Source organism: Enhydra lutris, unplaced genomic scaffold, assembly GCF_002288905.1.
Source record: "Enhydra lutris kenyoni isolate GAN:26980312 unplaced genomic scaffold, ASM228890v2 scaffoldscaffold3, whole genome shotgun sequence".
Lineage (NCBI taxonomy): Eukaryota > Metazoa > Chordata > Mammalia > Carnivora > Mustelidae > Enhydra > Enhydra lutris.
This window is the reverse complement of record NW_019154087.1, coordinates 53,354,778-53,374,475: the sequence shown is the minus strand read 5'-3', so window position 1 is coordinate 53,374,475 and position 19,698 is coordinate 53,354,778. Positions and strand designations below refer to the sequence as shown.

Below are 19,698 nucleotides of genomic sequence, written 5' to 3'. Positions count from 1 at the left end.
TCCCGCCAGCAATGTATGATGGTTCCCCTTTCTTTGCATTCTCACCAACATCTGTCATTTCCTGACTGGTTAATTTTAGCCATTCAGACTGGTGTGAGGTGGTGTCTCACTGTGGTTTTGATTTGTATTTCCCTGATGGTGAGTGATGTGGAACACTTTTTCATGTGTCTGTTGGCCATTTGGATGTCTTTGCAGAAATGTCTGTTCATGTCTTCTGTTCATTTCTTGACTAGACTCTTTTTTCTTTGGGGGTTGAGTTTGATAAGTTCTTTATAGATTTTGGATACTAGCCCTTTATCTGATATGTTATTTGCAAGTATTTTTTTCCTATTTTGTCAATCTTCTTTTGGTTTTGTTGACTGTTTCCTTTGCTGTGCAAAAGCTTTTGATCTTAATGAAGTCCCAATAGATCATTTTTGCCCTTGCTTTCCTGGCCTTTGTTGATGTTTCTAGGAAGAAGTTGCTGTGGCTAAGGTCAAAGACATTGCTGCCTGTGTTCTCCTCAAGGATTTTGATGGATTCCTGTCTCACATTGAAGTCTTTCATCCATTTTGAGTCAAATTTTTGTGTCTGGTGTAAGGAAATGGTTCAGTTTCATTTTTCTGCATGTGGATATCCAATTTTCCCAACACCATTTGTTGAAGAGACTGTCTTTTTTTCCATCAGACATTCTTCCCTACTTTGTCGAAGATTAGTTGACCATAGAATTGAGGGTCCATTTCTGGGTTTTCTGTTCTGTTCCACCACTGTCTTGGTGATTACAACTTTTAAGAGCGCTTGCAGTCTGGAATGGTGATGCCACCAACTTTGGTTTTCTTTTTCAACATTCCTCTGGGATTTGGGGTCTTTTTTGGTTCCATATAAATTTTAGGATTATTTGTTCCATTTCTTTGAAAAAAGTGGATGGTATTTTGATAGGGATTGCATTAAATGTGCAGATGGCTTTAGGTAGCATACACATTTACACAATATCTGTTCTTCAATCCATGAGCATGGAACATTTTCCCATTTCTTTATGTCTTCCTCAATTTCTTTCATGAGTACTTTATAGTTTTCTGAGTACAGATTCTTTAAATCTTTGGTTAGGTTTATTCCTAGGTATCTTATGGTTTGGGGTGCAATTGTAAAAGGGATCAACTCCTCAATTTCTCTTTCTTCTGTCTTATTGTTGGTGTATAGAAATGTAACCAGTTTCTGTGCATTGATTTTATATCCTGGCACTTTTCTGAATTCCTATATGAGTTCTAGCAGTTTTGGAGTGGAGTCTTTTGGGTTTTCCACATAAAGTATCATATTATCTGCAAGAATGAGAGTTTGACTTCTTTGCTGACTTGGATGCCTTTTATTTCTTTTTGTTGTCTGATTGCTGAGGCTAGGATTTCTAGTACTATGCTGAATAGCAGTGGTGATAGTGGACAGCTCTGCCATGTTCCTGATCTTAGGGAAAAAGCTCTCAGTTTTTTTTTTTTTGTTTGTTTGTTTGTTTTTTTCCCCATTGAGAATGATATTCACTGTGGGTTTTTCATAAACGGTGTGTATGATATTGAGGTATCATGCAAGCTATCCCTCTATCCCTACACGATCCCTACCCTGTGAAGTGTTTTGATCAGAAAAGGATGCTATACTTTGTCAAATGCTTTTTCAGCATCTATTGAGAGTATCATATGATTCTTCTTCATTTATTAATGTATTGTATCACATTGATTGATTTGTGGATGTTGAACTAAACTTGCAGTCCAGAAATAAATCCCACTTGATCATGGTGAATAATCCTTTTAATGTACTGTTGGATCCTATAGACTACTATTTTGGTGAGAATTTTTGCACCCATGTTCATCAGGGATATTGGTCTGTAATTCTTTTTGATGGGGTCTTTGTCTGGTTTTGGGATCAAGGTCATGCTGGCTTCATAAAATGAGTTTGAAAATTTTCCTTCTATTTCTATTTTTTTTTTTTTTTGGAACAGTTTCTGCAGAATAGTTATTAATTCTTCTTTAAATGTTTGGTAGAATTCTCCTGAGAAGCCATCTGACCCTGGGCTCCTGTTTATTGGGAGATATTTGATTATTCCTCAATTTCCTTACTGGTTATGGGTCTGTTCAGGTTTTCTATTTCTTCCAGTTCATTTTTGGTAGTTTATACATCTCTAGGAATGCATCCATTTCTTCCAGATTGTCAAATTTTGCTGGTGTATAGTTGCTCATAATATGTTCTTATAATTGTTTGCATTTCTTTGGTGTTGGTTGTGATCTCTCCCTTTTCATTCATGATTGTATTAATTTGGGTCCTTACTCCTTTCTTTTTGATAAGTCTGGCCTTGGGTTTATCAATCTTATTAATTCTTTCAAAGAACAAGTGCTCAGTTTCATTGATCTGTTCTACTGTTCTTTGGGTTTCTATTTCCTTGATTTCTGCTCTGATCTTTATTATTTCTCTTCTCCTGCTGGGCTTAGGTTTTCTTTGCTGTTCTTTATCCAGCTCCTTTAGGTGTAGGGTTAGGTTTTGTATCTGAGACCTTTCTTGTTTCTTGAGAAAGGCTTGCATTGCTATATACTTTCCTCTCAGGACTATCTTTGCTCTGTCCCAAAGAGTTTGAACAGTTGTGTTTTTCATCTTCTTTGTTTCCATGAATTTTTTTAAAATTCTTCTTTAATATCCTGGTTGACACATTCATTCTTTAGTAGGAAGCTCTTTAGCCTCCATGTATTTGAGTTTTTTCCAACTTCCTTTTTGTGGTCGAGTTCTAGTTTCAAAGCACTGTGGTCTGCAAATATGCAGGAAATAATCCCAGTCTTTTGGTACTGGTTGAGCCCTGATTTGTGACCCAGGATATGATCTATTCTGGAGAATGTTTCCTGTGCACTAGAGAAGAATGTGTATTTGGTTGCTTTGGGATGGAATGTTCTGAATGTATCTGTGATGTTATGATGTCCATCTGGTCCAGTGCGTCATTTAAAGCCTTTAATTTCTTGTTGAGTTTTTGCTTAGATGATCTGTCATTTCACTGAGGGGGGTGTTAAAGTCCTCTACTATTATTGTATTATTGTTGATGTGTTTCTTTGATTTCATTAGTAATTGGTTTATATAATTGGCTGATCCCATGTTAGAGGCATAGATATTTAAAATTGTTAGATCTTCTTGTTGGACAGACCCTTTAAGTATGATATAGTGTCCTTCCTCATCTCTTATTATAGTCTTTGGCTTAAAATCTAATTTATTTGATATATGGATTGCCACCCCAGCTTTCTTTTCATGCCCATTAGCATGGTAAATTGTTTTCCACCCCCTCACTTTAAGTCTAATCCATATTTCAAGTTCCTTTGTCAAACTAGATTATACTATACAGGGAGGAATATATGGTGAGTTTCTAAAGAAACCTTTGACAAACTTGGGTTATATAGTTTTTGTGTAAGTATATACAAAAACTATTTTATTTGTACAAATTTTAATATTAGTAGCATTGATTAGAACAGAAAAAAATTTGCAAAATTTTAAAGAAAATTATAATATGACAATGTTCAGAAATATTCCAAAAAATGTCTTTCACTCCTTTCTTCTCTCTCTTTCCCTTTCCACTTTGAGGTCGTCTCTCATTTTGCTCTTAGTTTTCTGACTCAACTCGAAGAATGTTGTGACATGATGCACCAGGATTTCTTGATTCCTCATCTGTAGTTTATGGATTTGGGAAAGGGAAAAGAAATGTGGATGGTATTCTCCCTCATGTAAAGGAAATCTAAAAATTAGCAATTTTGGTGTTTGACCATGGATAAATTCTAGGAGGAAAGGATTCCAGACATACATATGAGATAGCAGTTAGCTTTGGAAAAGAATATAATAGTTGCCCATTCTTTGACTAATCAGAAGCCTTTAGCCTTCAATTTTTACTGGATTATTTTAAAAACAACAACAACAAAATTTTTTGTGATATAGAGAGTACATTTTTCTTCAATAAAAATAAAAAGGTCACCTGAGATAAACACTATGGAAAGACAGAACTGTGCTAGTTTCCCTATCCCTACTCATTGAATGTTTGGGAATTTTCTACAAACAAAACAAAACAAAACAAAACAAAACAAAAACAACTCCCTATTTCTAGCATCATATCTACTAACCAAATTATAAAGCCAGTAGTATCAAATTTTATATCATTAACTTAATAAGCATTATTTTGCTGAAATAAAATCATTATTTTCAAAATGATACATGGTACCATGACAATAGCTCTGAGTATAAAATATGTATGTTCACTTTTTATGAAGCAACTTTTCTACCAGTTTCTCTATTTATACAACTGTATGATGCTTATTACTCTAGCATTCTGTGACACCATGTGTCCTTGTTTGACTAAAACACATACTAAATTCTTTATGTCTGCTTCCATACTTTTCTAATTAGCCAAGAAGAGCAAATCAATTACTTCACCATTATGTTATTTCATGATGTCAAATACACCTTACTTTATGAAATAATATAAGATAATGTTTTCATTTTTGAAATTGCTGTTCAATTTTTAATTATACATGTAAAATAGACATTTGTTTTTTAAATTGGCAACAATATTTCAACATGAGTTCTGAGGCTAATACAGTTGATTACTGGCAGTTGATATTAGGGTTTACAAGTATAATGAAAGCCATGATTAAATTCTGGAGTCTTTTTGCAAAATAGGTAGATTATGTTGTTATCAGCAAGCAACTTTTTAGCTATAAAGACATTAAATTTCAGAATGAAATACAAGTTGATATAGTGAACCCAAGAGTTTCATATCAAGATAGATAGAATGTAGAAGCTGATATTTGTCATTTCAGAGAAAAGAGCAATTAATTTACACATCAGAAGACTGGAAACTAAGAAGTTGTAATCCTGAAGAAAGAATGAAGCCTTAAATTGATTCTCTGCCTGTTAAGAGACCCAGAAAAATTCCAAAACTCCAATCCTTAACATAAGGCACTGGAAAAAGAAAATCAATTCTATTTATGAGAAGTTGATGAAAAGGAAAATTTAAAAAAAGAATAGTTAAAGAGTAAGTAAAGATAGAGAGGCTATGGTGGGAAATAACCAATAGAAAACTTTAGGACTTCTGGGAATGTGATTGAAGTAATAGCCCCAAGGGATATGAGTCAGTAATTTTTGAGATTTTTTTCAAAATGTGTCAATCATCTCAATGATCATAAAAGAAAACACTTGAGCAAAATAAATGAAAACAAATTCCTATTTAACCATAGCAGGTTAAATCTACAAAAATAACCAGAATATCTTAAAATTAATGACTACTATGCTATAAGCATGTTTCTCATCAGCATTAAATAAAAGGGGAGGGGGGGATAAAATAGGGGCACCAGGGTGGCTCAGTCAGTTAAGCATCCCAGTCTTGATTTACACTCAGGTTATGATCTCAGAGTCTTAAGATTGAGTCCTGTATTGGGCTTGCACTCAGCCAGAAGTAACCTTCTGATTCCCTCTCTCCCTCTCCTTCTGTCCTTCCTCCTACTCCCCACCGCAAATAAATAAATTAATTAATACATAAATACATTTTAATGTTAAAATAATGTAAAATAATAATAATAGCTAGCCACAATGGAAACTTTGGGTACTATTGTGATCTTAACAATATTTAGTCTTCAAATCCATCAACATAGAATATCTTTTTATTGAAGTTGTATCAACCTAAATGCGTCATTTTAAATTTCAGCATTGTGTTTCATTTCTATTGTGTAAGGACATTAAACAAATATTCAAACAAGTAGCCTTATAGCCATAATTTTGTTTTAGGTGTTATGGAGAAAAGGCACAGAGTTCTACAAAAGTACGTTGGAACTGATGCCCAGTGGTGGAATTATGTTAGTAGTTAAGTAAAGACAGATGTAAAAAGGGTGTGAATGAAAGTCTTTTTGATGAGAAGCCATGTAATGTGAGACCTGTGTGATGAGTGGGAGTTAGACAAAGAATGTTGTGTGTTGGTAGGTAGGTTAGATAATTTTAAAGAGATCACCATATTAGAATATCTAAAGGACCAGGGAGTTTGCAGTAAGGCAGGTGTCAGGGCTGTAGTATGAACCAAGTATTGAAATGCAGCAGACATATGGGCAGAGAGGTCTTTGAATTTTTTTGCTTCACATTTTTCTGTTCCCTAACTCCAGCTCTCAGAAATAAGTCAAAGCAGAAATACCTCTATGGAGAGAAAGAGGTGTCCTCAGGAGCAGGATATGGAGAGGAGAGCAGGTACAGGGACAACATCAGTACAAGGTCCTTTGTCCTTCAGAATTTTATAGTGCTTTATGGACTTTTTGATTTCCCTGTTACTGCTGGGAAATCAGAAGCTGTTCTATTTCCTAATCCACGCTGTGTTACTGAACACTTTTTTTCTTCTCCTTGGGAGCTTGTAAAAAATTCTCTTTGTTTTCAATATTTTTAAATTTCACAATGTCATTGTATTTGTCTATTCTAATTTCTTTTACTGGGTACTGGGTGAACACAGTCAATTTGGAGATAAATGTCCTTTAGTTCTGGGAAATATTTTAATAATTTTATTATTTTCTACCATCTGCTTTTCTTCCCTCTCCATCTGGACCTTCTATTATTTGGACTTTGGAATTCTGGAAGTGGTATCCATTTTGCTTTAAAGTTTTATCTTTTTTAATGTGTTATTTTTTCTATTTATTTTCTGTAAGTTTTTCTTAACTTTCTTATTCAGATTTCCTCTTGAAGTTTTTAATTAACTATCAGAGTCTTAAATTCCAATAACTCTTTTGGTTTAAAAAGTCTTCTTGCTCTTATTTTAGGGATTAACTATTATCTTTTATTTCTATCAGAATATAAATTACAGGTTTGGTTTGGTTTGATTTTTGTGATATTTTTCTCCCTGCACATTCTCATTTCACACTATCTTTGTAAGTATGTTTATTTTGGCTTTATTATCCATGTTAGACAGTTTACTCAGATGTCCAGTTAATGTTGGCTTTCTGCTTCAGATCATAAGAGAGATATCAAAAAGCTGACTTGTAATTTCTGAGTACTGGGTAAGGTTTTTCAACTGTAAATTTCTCTGTGAATGACTGGGGTGGATCAATTTTAGGGAACTCCCAATAGTAGGTTATAAATCCTTCAGAGAAGAATCTTTGAATTACCTGCTTGAGGGCTATGCTTATGATTGCTAATATTCTTGTATGGTGTTAGGATTGAATGTATTGTGGGGAGAGAACTTTTCTTCACTGCATTCAACATTCAGTATTCTTCAGGTACCATATAGTATGATAATGTGGACAGGAAATCTTCTACAAAAGAAGAAATATGGTCATAAGATCCAAAGTTAAACTGTTGGCCACATTTTTGTTGGAGAACATTTTCTGTAATATCAACAATATGGTACCATACTAGTGAGTCATTAAGGGCTAAGTAGAGTTTGTGGGATAGCCTGAGAGGTTATCTTGTTAAATATTGTTCCAGTGAGTATTAAATAGCACATAAACTTTGGATTGCTACTCTTTTGAAAATCTCCTCCTTTTTTGGTTATCCATTAGAATGAAATAAAATAACAATAATAACAACAGTAGTAATAATATTGATATTAATAACAACTAACAGTAGTATGGTATTTATTAACAGACAGGTAGTATTTTAAGTTCTTTACATGCATTAATTTATAATAAATCTATGAAATGAAATAAGTTTTATTACCATCTCCATTTAGCGGATGAGAGAACTAAAGTAAAAAGAAACCAAGAAAAGTTTCAAGATCATACGAACAGATACTGATGGAGCCAGGTTTTAAACTCAGGCAGTGGGACTCCAGGTCCAATGCTCCTAACTACTAATGAGCAAATAGGACGTTTTTTTTTTAAATTACAAGTTCTTTTATGACTAAAGGTGAATGTACTCTACGTTTGTGAAAACTTTCCAAAATCCAAATTGCTATAATTCCAACTCTCCCTTCTATATATACTTTTTTCCTTACATTCATTCAGGTTATCACCTATCATTTTATATAGATGACTGTCAAATTCAGACTCCTAGACTTTCTATTAAGCTCAAGTTTTACTTTTTCAGTTGTGTGTAATACATATCTCCTATATATAACACCACAATTCTAAAATACAATAGGAACAAAATCCAGGCAAAATGATGTAGTGTTTGAAGATGTGAGTTTGAAGCTGGTGTCATTGCTTACCAGCTGTGACCTAGGACATGATAAGTAACAATTTGAGCTATTTTCTTTTTTATTTGGAAAACAGAAAATGAATAAAACTTAGTTCATAGTTCACAAAGATTAAGAAAGGGAAAATAGGAAAATGCTTTAGTTCGTATTTATAAATGATAGTTACTAGAAAAGAAACTTAGTTTGTAGGTGTTTCTCTGTTTCAGAGCTACCACTCAAAGAACTACATAGAAAAAAAAAACATATTGTTGCTTTTTATGTAATTTTAAAAATATATGATGGATAATTACCTAAAAATAAATTATTTAAGAAAAGATATCATAAGTTCTGTTAGCTTTCTTTCATTGGGACAATGATAAGGATTGACTTACCACTTTAGGAAATTATCATTCTGAAACTACTTGTAAGGTTCATATAAAAATGATACAACAGCCAAGTTTTGTGGGACATAAAATGTTGCTCTTTAGTCTTCCCATGCTCTAACTTTTCTAACCAATTTCCACCTGTCAAAATCCTAGCCAATTTTTTTAACTCTTTGATCAAATATGACTTCTATTAGAAAGATTTTGTTATTTCTTTCCCTCAAAATAAATCTCCTGCTCTAAAATTTCATATCATTTTGTATTTTCCATGAGATAAGGCTTTTTTTTACCTTACAAATATTTATGTTTTAATTATCTCATATCCTTATTAAAACATAAGGTCCTTTGGAGACTAAATACAAATGACACGTATGTTAGCATACTTTCTAGGACTTGGCTGGTCATCTTTTTGTAGAGAGTTCTGTAACATAACCTCTACATCCAAGAAAGAGAAGACAGGCAGAGGAAAGAAACAAGGATAGTCATCAAGTTATAAAAACCATACAATATCAGTCCAATGAGATCATGTGGCACTGGTGCCTACAAGGCATAATGAGAGAAACCCTTGGAAAAGAGTATCAGTGCCAGGTATGTTGGCAGGGTAGGGAAAGTGAGTTGCCAGATCATGAGATCAGATCAAATTTACACCAAATCTGCCATATCTGTCTGCCAGTGGTGTAAAATGTAAAAGCAATGATATTATCTAAGCAAATTATACATGATATAAAGGTGTGTGTAGAGATTATCATGTGCAAATGGAAATTAAAACATTTCTAAAAAGATAAAATTTTTTTGTATATTGTAGTATAATATTGTCCTTTGTTATATAACTTATAAAGAGTTTATCAGTGCTTTGAAAGTAACCAACATCCAGTGACTGGGAAAACACCAGAATCAAAATATTTGGAATGCTGAGAGAGCAACTCACTTATCTAATAAAATTAATAAAATAATCTTTAAAAATAACTGAAAAAAGCTTTTGTATTAGTCACACAATGAATTAAAATATTTATTTCATTTTGTGGAAAAATGAGATTGCAAATATGCAGATGTGATAAATATAGAATGAGCTGAAAAAAACAAATTGTTTTTTTAGAAAGCGTGAAATAATAAACAGTGATATGAAGCAAAACAATAACAAAAAAATACATAAACCTAGAAAATAGAGGTAAATTAGTTAAGACCAAAGACCTAAAAATCATAGTGGAACATAGATAAATGAGATTTTAAATAGAAATACATTAGGGTAATTTTAGCCTCATAGAATGAATTTGGAAGTTTTCCTTCCTTTTCTATTTTTTTTTTTAATAGTTTGAGAAGAATAGGTATTAACTCCTCTTTAAATGTTTGGTAGCATGCCTCTGTGAAACCATCTGGCCTTGGACTTTTTTGGGGGGAGGCAAATGAGTTCTTTTATTACTGATTCAACTTCTTGGTTGATTATTGGTCTGTTCAAATTTTTTTTTATTTCTTCCTGTTTCAGATTTGGTAGTTTATATGTGTCTATGAGTTTATCCATTTCTTCCAGGTAATCCAATTCATTAGCATAGTTTTTCATGATATTCTCTAATAATTGTTTGTATTTCTGTGGTGTTGTTATTTCTCCTCTCTCATTTGTGGTTTAATTTATTTCAGTCTCTCTCTCTCTTTTTTTGATAAGTCTGTGTAGAAGTTTATCTTTATTTTTTTGGTCGAGAACTAGCTCCTGTTTTCATTGATCTGTTCTATTGATTTTTTTTTTTTTTTTTTAGTTTCTATATCATTTATTTCTGCTCTAATTTTTATTATTTCCCTCCTTCTGCTGGTTTTAGACTGTGTTTGTTGTTCTTTTTCTAACTCCTTTATGTACAAGGTTAGATTGTTTATTGAGATTTTTCTTGCTTCTTGAGGTGGGGTTGATATATTGCTGTATACAATGAGATATCTTTTTATAACTGTCAGAATGGCTAAAATCAACAACAATAAAAGAAACAACAGGTGTTGGGTGAGGATGTGGAGTTAGAAGAAGGAAACTTCTTGCACTGCTGGTGGGGGTACAAATTGGTGCAGCCAATCTGGAAAACAGTATGGAGTTCCTCAAAAAGTTAAGAATAGAACTACCTCCAAATCCAGCAATTTTATTACTAGATATCTACAAAAAGGATACAAAAATATTAATTCAAAGAGATATATATAAGAGATTAATTCAAAGAGATATATATGTGTTTATAGCAGCATTACCTGTAATAACCAAATTATGGAAACAGCACGAGTGTCCATCTACTCACTGATGAAAGGATAAAGAAGTGATAGAAGTGACTTATGTATATATTATATACATAGTATGTATATATATATATACACACACATAATACATACATATATATGTGTGTGTGTGTGTGTGTGTGTGTGTGTGTATGGCTTCAGTTTTGATAGTTTGTATACATACACACAATGAAATATTACTGAGCTATGAAAAAGAATAAAATCTTGCCATTTGCAATATGGATAGAGCTAGAGAATATTCTGCTAACTGAAATAAGTCAGAGAAAAAGATAATATGTGGAATTTAAGAAACAAAACAAACAAGCAACTGAAAAAAAAAGCAAACGAAGAGGGAGGCAAACCAAGCCCACTGATGATTATCAGGGGAGGAAGTGGGTGGAGGGATGGGTTAAAGAGGTGACAGGGATTAAGGAGAGTGCACTTGCTGGGATGAGCACTGGGTATTTTATGAAGTGTCGAGTCACTGTATTGTGTACCTGAAACTAATATTACACTGTATTTTCCTTAATTGGAATTTAAATAAGAACTTATAAAAATTTAAATAAGATTTTAAAACAAATATATTAACAATTCTAGTATGACAATCATTTTTTGTTAGGATAATTAGTTTTAAGCTATGTAAATTATATTTCTGCTATATACAGCTTAATTTTTGGACACATGAAAAAAGCACATATGTATTAGAGCTTCTTAATATAAAGGAAATAATAAACAGTAACTTAAAAAAATAGAACCTCAAGACCTTGGCAATTTTATATATAAAAAGTCTCTTGTTATTTTAGTGGATAGAAAGAGAGTTTTTATTTTCTATATGTATTAGAGAAACATCATGATGGATTGTCATTTCAGTTGGAAAAGAATATGCTAGACTTAACTCTGTGACTATACGTGATATTAAAGTACTAAAACAATTTACCAGGCAAGAACTCAGAAAACTGCCTTTTTCTTCGTATCTGTACTCTGTTCTTTGTACCTTATTTGCAGCACTTTCTTATAGTTGCTTCTGCTTTTCATACATTCAAATCCTTCCACCACATCATCCTCATCAGTATCATGGTGAGTATCTGTGCATGTCAAATCCTTTCACCACACTTAACAAGTAGAACTATTACTCTGAATAGTGTCATAGTCTTACTTCCCCACTCTTCTATGTGAGATGACAAAATATTGATGAAAAATAATACAATAATGTAAATTGATACAATTAAAGATATTTGAATTCCACCCTCAATTGTGTTATTTTAATCCAGAACCCATTATTTATTGTGCTTACTGTTATTATTATTCAAGAATATTGAGACTGCTAAGAATTTCTTCAATGGCTTACAATGCTATTCACAAAGTTATCTTTATTTATAACTACTTCTAAACTCTTTCTTCTAATATTCAAAGCTACTCTTTTTGCTCCTCTCTTTATGACTGATACTGTACTGCTCCATAAATTGATTTGCTTATAGCTGTCCTTTTCTGACTCACATTAGTTCCACAAAGGCCAGGCTGGTAGCTTCCTGACTATTGTTTCTTTTCTATCCAGCATATCGGATCTTTCTTAAAACTATAAAATACCAGCCTCCACTGCCAGAGTAGAACATCCCTAACATAGCGTTCAGGGCTGTTCATTATAATCCTTTTCTAATATGCTAACCACATCTTCTAACAATCTCTGCATTCTTGTAACATGGAATCATCGTGTGCATATATCTACATCTTTGTTCAAGATCTCCTTTTTGGATTCTCTTCTTTACATGACTAATCCCCATACAGTGCCGGCCTTTTCTCCTCCAGAATACTTTCTAGAACCCTACTGGTCTGGATTGTGTGTCCTTCCATTATAAGGTGGTGACATAATACATTTGAGGTAGTATTTTATTTCCTCCTTGAACTTTGTCCAGTTCAAGCTGTGGATTGAACCTGTGTCTGTTATTGCTAAGATGTTAAGTGCATGAAAAACCAAAAACACCTGCTTTTATTCCAAACACCTACAGGGGAACTGACAGAATTCAGAAGATAAGGTTTATGAAAAATTGTATAGGAAGCAGATTTAAGCCAGAGTTGATGGAGGGGAGAAGTAAATGGTTTGTTGAAAGAAAATAGTTGATGCGAGTGGAGTGTCTTGTGTTTTCTTTTTCTTTTTCTTTTTCTTTTCTTTTCTTTTTTTTTTTTCTTAACGTGCAAAAAAATTTGAGTGGCCATTGGAATAGGAGTTAGAGTTGTAAAGTAATGAACTGTGTATTCTGAACTTGACATCAAATGTACTTGATCTCTCATGCTTTGCTGTTTCAGAAAGCCCTCCCTTATGTTGACTTACACCCACAAAGAGGAAAAAAAAAAAAAAACACAACAAACTCTAAAAATGACAGAGATTGAAGTTTTATAACTTAATCATAGAAGTATAGTGTCCTGGATGTGGTAATAAATTGATTTTTAGGAAACAAAGGCTCTTTTTTGCAAATAGTGGATGATCAAGTTCTGTTGATGGTGGAGAAAGTTGTGTGTTTTGGAAGGAGGGGATATATAGGAACTCTTTGGACTTTCAATTTTTTTCCAAATTTTTATTGTTGTCAAATACATATAAAATTACCTTTTTAACCATTGTTAAGTGTATAACCCAGTGGTTAACTATGCAACTATCACCACCACACTTCAGAATTCTCCAAATCTCTTTTTTTTTTAAGATTTTATTTATTTATTTGACAGACAGAGATCACAAGTAGGCAGAGAGGCAGGCAGAGAGAGAGAGAGGAGGAAGCAGGCTCCCCGCAGAGCAGAGAGCCCGATGTGGGGCTCGATGTGGGGCTCGATCCCAGGACTCTGGGACCATGACCTGAGCCAAAGGCAGAGGCTTTAACCCACTGAGCCACCCAGGTGCCCCTCCAAATCTCTTTTCATCTTGCAAAACTGAAGCTGTATCCATTAAGCAACAACTCCCCATTCCCTCTCCCCCGGCCTATTGTCAAACTACCATCCTAGTTTATGTCTGCATGATTTTGTTTCCCTAGGGATCTCATAATTGGAATCATATTGTATTTGCCTTTTTGTCATTATGGAAGTCTGTACTTCCATACAATTGTAGGAGGGGCAGAGGGAGAGGGAGAAGTGTATCCCAGCCTAACCAACTGAGCCACTCAGGCACACCAAGAAAAATAATTTTTTCAAAGGAAATGAAGCATATTAAAAGCAATTTATTGAAGTAGATTTTAAATTGGAAACTTTTAAGGTCTAAAAGCAATATTCTTCTAGCAGTCATTCTTACAGTTCTAATAAAAATTTCTATCTTTTCTCCCTCAATTCCTATTGGCCATTTGGCTGGTCTGACTCCAGCAATCAGCATTATAATTAATCTTTAGGTTTTGTACCCAGATCTACCCTTCCATTACAATGTTTGACCTTCACTTTAAGTATTTTATTTTGTTATTTAATATTCTTCTTCTTCTTTTTTCTTTTTTTTTTTTTTAGATTATTTATTTAAGAGAGAGAGAAAGAGCACAAGCAAGGGGTAGAGGCAGAGGGAGAGGGAGTAGCAGGCACCCCGTGAAGCAGGGAGACTGATGAGTGGCTGGATCCCAGGACTCTGGATCATGACCTGAGCTGGAGGCAGATGCTTAACCATCGGAGCCAGCCAGGAAGCCATAGTCATTTAATATTCTTTATCAAGTGTGAAAATATCTACATTGTTTGAGAATAATCCATCTACAGCTTTAATTTTTTAAATAAATAAGAAATAAGATATTTTTAAAGTTTTGGGTTTATTCCAAAGCCTGAAATACTTCAAGTATCACAGATGATTGAGCATATGTCTTACTCTCATTGCATATACTTCTATAAAAGAAAGCTTTTATATTATGTCTGCTAATTGATTTATTTTATTTGCTATATCAATCAACATCATTTATAGAAGACAGTAGCAGCCATTAAAAGAAATACTTCTTTCCTTTAATATCACTCAAAATCTTTACAGAACTAAAATATCTAAACATAAATGTTTTGTTTTTAATTGTCGCTGCTATGTAAAGGAAAGGTCTCAAATGCCATATACACACCTACGATCTTTCTGTCTGTTTCTCAAGTTATCTGTCTACTAGCATATCTCTAATGCCATTGCATTCCTAGTTACTGAAGGACACTATTATCAAGTACAATTTAGCTTCCAACCATTTCCATGATCTAAAAATATCACAGAGAAGATGAGAATATTTTTATTTGCTGAAGTGTATAAACACAAGTTCTCAACAGGATAGAAATATTAAGTTATTAGAGAAATCATGGCTCCTAGATGGGACATGGGAAAAATAAAATTAATGATGAGGAAACATTTTTGTGTGCTCTGTTATCAAGGTCACTAGTTGGGGTGAAAGATTTCTGAGAGTGCATCTTAGCCTCTTCCAGTGTTCTGCTGTTGGAATTATACTGCAGTTGAGGACATCAAACAAGAAGTAAATAACTGTTAGTATTTTAGCTAGTGATAACTTCTTAAAACAACACATCAAAAATCACCTGTGCTGGCGAAAATTTCTTTGATTTAAACAGAAACTATATTTTGGATCGTTGGAACTTAACTGAATTCCTGGTTTTTGTTTTGTTTTGTTTTACTTATCTTTTTTTCATATTTACTTCTTTTAAAATCAATCTGATTGCAGAATTACATGAAGGTGCTTATAGAAGTCCAATGGACTGTCTAAAATAAGATGGGGAAGAAGTTTCCAAATTCACTGGAGTACCGACATGTGACCATTTAAACTGTCTTTCAGATAGTTTGCACTGGGCAAACTATCATTCATGCAGACTTATTTTGATTGACTTCACAAAGCAGCAGGATATACATATCTCAATCATTAAAGGTCATGAAAAGATCATATTGTGCTCAATCTTCTGCAGGCATTGGAATATTTACTTGAACTGCTACTTGCCATGAAGTTTGTAAGGACTGACTGTGTTTTGTTAGAGTTTGCAGTGTGCAACAAAAAATTGTATTTTGTATTTACTGAAGAGTTTTGTGATTTTTCTATATGTGGGTAACAAAACCGTCACCAAAGTATTATACTTATTTATAAAGCAAAATGTTGTTATATAAATTTGAGGGTGTCTTGTTTTTGCAGATAAGGGAAATTTTTATGTAATGGATATTCTTGAAAATTTTAGACATGTTACTTGAGAAAAATATATTTCCACACTCCCATAAATTCATTCCTAATAGACGTATTAAAGCTAGAGTTGTCAAAAGCTGTTCTTTATTCATTCCAGTGATTTTAAGTCAATATATTCTACATGCCAAGTCTACAGTAAGTGATAGTTCTTAATAATTATAACTATATTTGTTAAACACAAACTCTTAAGCCAAGCACGTGCAGTGCATTATCTCACAGAATCCTCTTGTGGGATCAATCATATTATCCTATGGCCATTATTATTATCCTCATTTTATTTATTCATTAAATAATACTTCCAGAGTTTCTTCTTTGTTCTAGTTAGGGAAACTGAGGCACACCAATTTTAACTAATTGCCTAAAAATTGCACTTATAGTGACTGTTGGAATACAAATTAAAGGACGCTGATTTCATGATCCATTGTTGTAATTATTAACATGATAAAAAATAGAATATATAATGACAAAATCTTAGAAAAGAGAAATTAGAAAATCTAAGTGAAAAATAATTTCACATTTTATATGACTGAGGCTATTTTTAGAATATGAAAATATTTAAACTAGGTAATTATATGATTATTTAATGTAGGTGAGTTTAAATCTGAAGCATTCTAGAGAAAGCTTATTAATATATTTCTCAGATAACAGCTTTTATTAAAATCAAAATCGTGTTTTGCCAAGCATTCTTAAATGAAGGGATTAGATGAGAGTAAATCTGAAGATAATTTATTACTTCCCTCTTATCTAACTATTTGAATATCAGGCCTGAAGACATTACAACCTGGATGAGGTCAGACAAATAGGTAATAGAAAAGCAAAGACTCTAACCCTGTTCTCTAGCCAAAAATCTTCTGTTTTGTTTAACAAATCAAAGTTAACCTAATACTCATATTTTGGACTCGAACATTATACATTTTTATGAGACAATTAACACCTCAATAACTCGGCATTCTAAATTAATTATGTTTCTATTCCACTGGAATCATTAGAGGTAGTCATTAGCATATCAATATCTGGTTTTTTCCTTCCTCTGCTGTTCCTATTTTCAATTCAGTATCAGTCTATTTCCTACCTTGTCTATTCCTAGAGCAGCCTTCTGAATGTCTAACCCATTTGTAAGACAATACCTCAACTGCGACATGATACATTGCTTGCGAGGTTTTACCTGTTACTATCCATCTCACTCTCCTTTGTGCCCCTAAATTTTTACCTCACTACTTTGACACACTCAAATTCTGCCATATGCCCTTTGTGAGCCACTAAAAAAAGTGTCAGCAATTATTATTTTTGTCTATCCTATAGCAAGTAACATAGAACCTTGCAAATAATAAGTAGAGTTTATTAAAGTTTATTTCAATTTACATCAAATCTATATTAAGTACTGTTTGATAAATTGCATATTTCATATATAAATGACTTGAAGAGGAGTGCATCATGATTGGGAATCTGAAATGACCATCTTTAGAATTCTATATAATTATTTTGCTTTATAACTTGGTGTTTTTTATCTTTTAAGGTTTCATTTTAGTTTTAAATCTGAGGAGTTTTTATAAAGCTCTGAAGGCATAGAATTTATAAAATGATGTAAGTGTTAAATGTACAACACTTTTTTTGGAACAAATGCTATTTTATCAAGTTATGAGAGAGCAGGATATAAGTTCTTGATTAAAATTCATTTAGTGTGTCATCTGACTGAATGTACTTAAAAGAAATCTTTGACATGTTGATCAGATTAAATTGATTTAATCTCAGCTGAAACTTAAGTTCAGCGTTAGTCATGGATAATTACTGTCAGAAAGGATATGTTCTAGCTATTCATTTACATAATATGAGCCTTCTTTTGGATTGCATATGAATTAATTAAATTTCCTTTAATTGTAGCAACTACATGCAACATGCAGCTTCTAGCTAGTTCATTAACTCCTAGAAAATGGCCAATATCCTAATACAAATATCTGAGCTGGAGTACAGGCTTTGAGAGGAAAAAATTAAGAAGAAAGACTCTAGGAATGCAATTTACCAACCTAGATATATGAAAAATGACTCCATTTTTAGCAGACATTCCTCCCCAAAATGAAAACTACTAATTCAGTTAGCTAACTCATTTGTAACCAAAATGTAAAATGATCAGACTTTCAATAAACATTAGACTCATTCCTTGACAGTAAAAAATTATTCTCTTGTTAAATCCTAAACTATTTGATGGCAAAAAAACAACCACTTAGAATTAGATAGTAAGAACACAAAGGAAATATAAGGTATACAAATATGTGAGTCAGATTCCTGACAGTCACATCTTGGACTCTATAAACATTAGATCAACAATTGGCATAAATACTGGCATAAGGATGAGGAAAAGTATTTTCCAAATTGAAATCAGTCATTATTTTACAGTCACAATTGAAATAATTTTCGACTTTTTTAAAATGGAATGCATTGAACATTAGAAAGCAATAATACCAAGAGAAAACTTTGCCCAGTATTATATCCACCTAGCTGTTTGTTTTTCTCTATCTTTCCTTAGTTAATTCTAAATACTTGCATTATTTTATGCTTTTACTCATAGCTAACCTTCTCATCTTTTCCCTTTAAGAGCATTACCTAATTGTTTACCTAACCTTTTACTTGTGTTGTATTTATTTTAAATATAAAGTAGAATTTCAATAAATCAAAGACCCTGAAGTATGATCCCAGAAACAGCAGTGTAATCATTGCATGAGAACTTGGAAATATAAATTTTGGGCTACACATAGTACAGATCACTGAGTTAAAAACTCTGAGGTGGCTTGGAGGCTGAATCAATGTTTTAACAACTATACTAGGCCACTTTAATGCATGCCAAATTTTAGGAACTACCACATTAAGTATATTTTACAAAATTTACTAAAATATTTCAGTGAGTTATCATATAAAATAACACTATATCGAGAAGATCTATTCAGAAAATTATGTATCTTTTTATTTCTTTTAATTTTTTTAAATTTTATAGATTGTTTTCTCAATAATTGGAACGTGGTATCAAAGTTCAAATACTTAAAAATTGCTTTTGAGAAGATTTATTCCAATTTATACCCCTATTAAAAGACATGCTTTAAAAAAAAACATAGTTGATAGTATTGGTCTTTTCTTTTTGTAATATTAAATTTGCTACACTCCATTTGGTAATACATGTATATAGTAAAGTAAACTGCTTTATAGGTTTCATTTAAAAACAAATAAATATGATTTTTTAAATACTTGTTCAATTGTATATATCTGTCCTTATGAAAACTAGTCTTTAAAAAGGTAGTTATAATAATAATAATAATAGGCAATTGAATGGAGTTTTACATGTGCCAAGCCCTTTAATTTTGATAATCCTATGAGAATATGGTATTATTCCTATTTTACAGACAAGGAAACTCGGATGTTTAGGTACTTGCCCAAGGTCCTAAAGGTTGTAACTGGTGGGGTTATGGTTTAAACTCTGGATCAGAATCTGTGTTCTTAATTATTATGATGTTGTCATGTGGAGAGATGGTTTTAAATCAACAAGCTAAAATTATACACTAAATACCTAAGAAAATTACTGTAGTATATTACCTCACAAATCTTTTCATATGTGTATGTATATACACACATGCATACGTATGTATATGTATATATTATATCTGTGTGTTTTTATATCTTATATCTGTGTGTGTTATTATATCTGTGTGTGTCTATAAATATATATACTTATATATAAATATATAAAAATAGATATGACATATCTATTTTAATATATTTTATA

At 32.4% G+C, this 19,698-nt stretch overlaps 1 protein-coding gene across 3 annotated transcripts in view; it reads left to right on the top strand.

Moving 5' to 3' along the window:
- Positions 1-19,698, top strand: part of LOC111156442 (follistatin like 5) — a 764,534-nt gene that overhangs the window by 216,144 nt on the left and 528,692 nt on the right. The gene's annotated exons all lie outside the window — the stretch shown is intronic.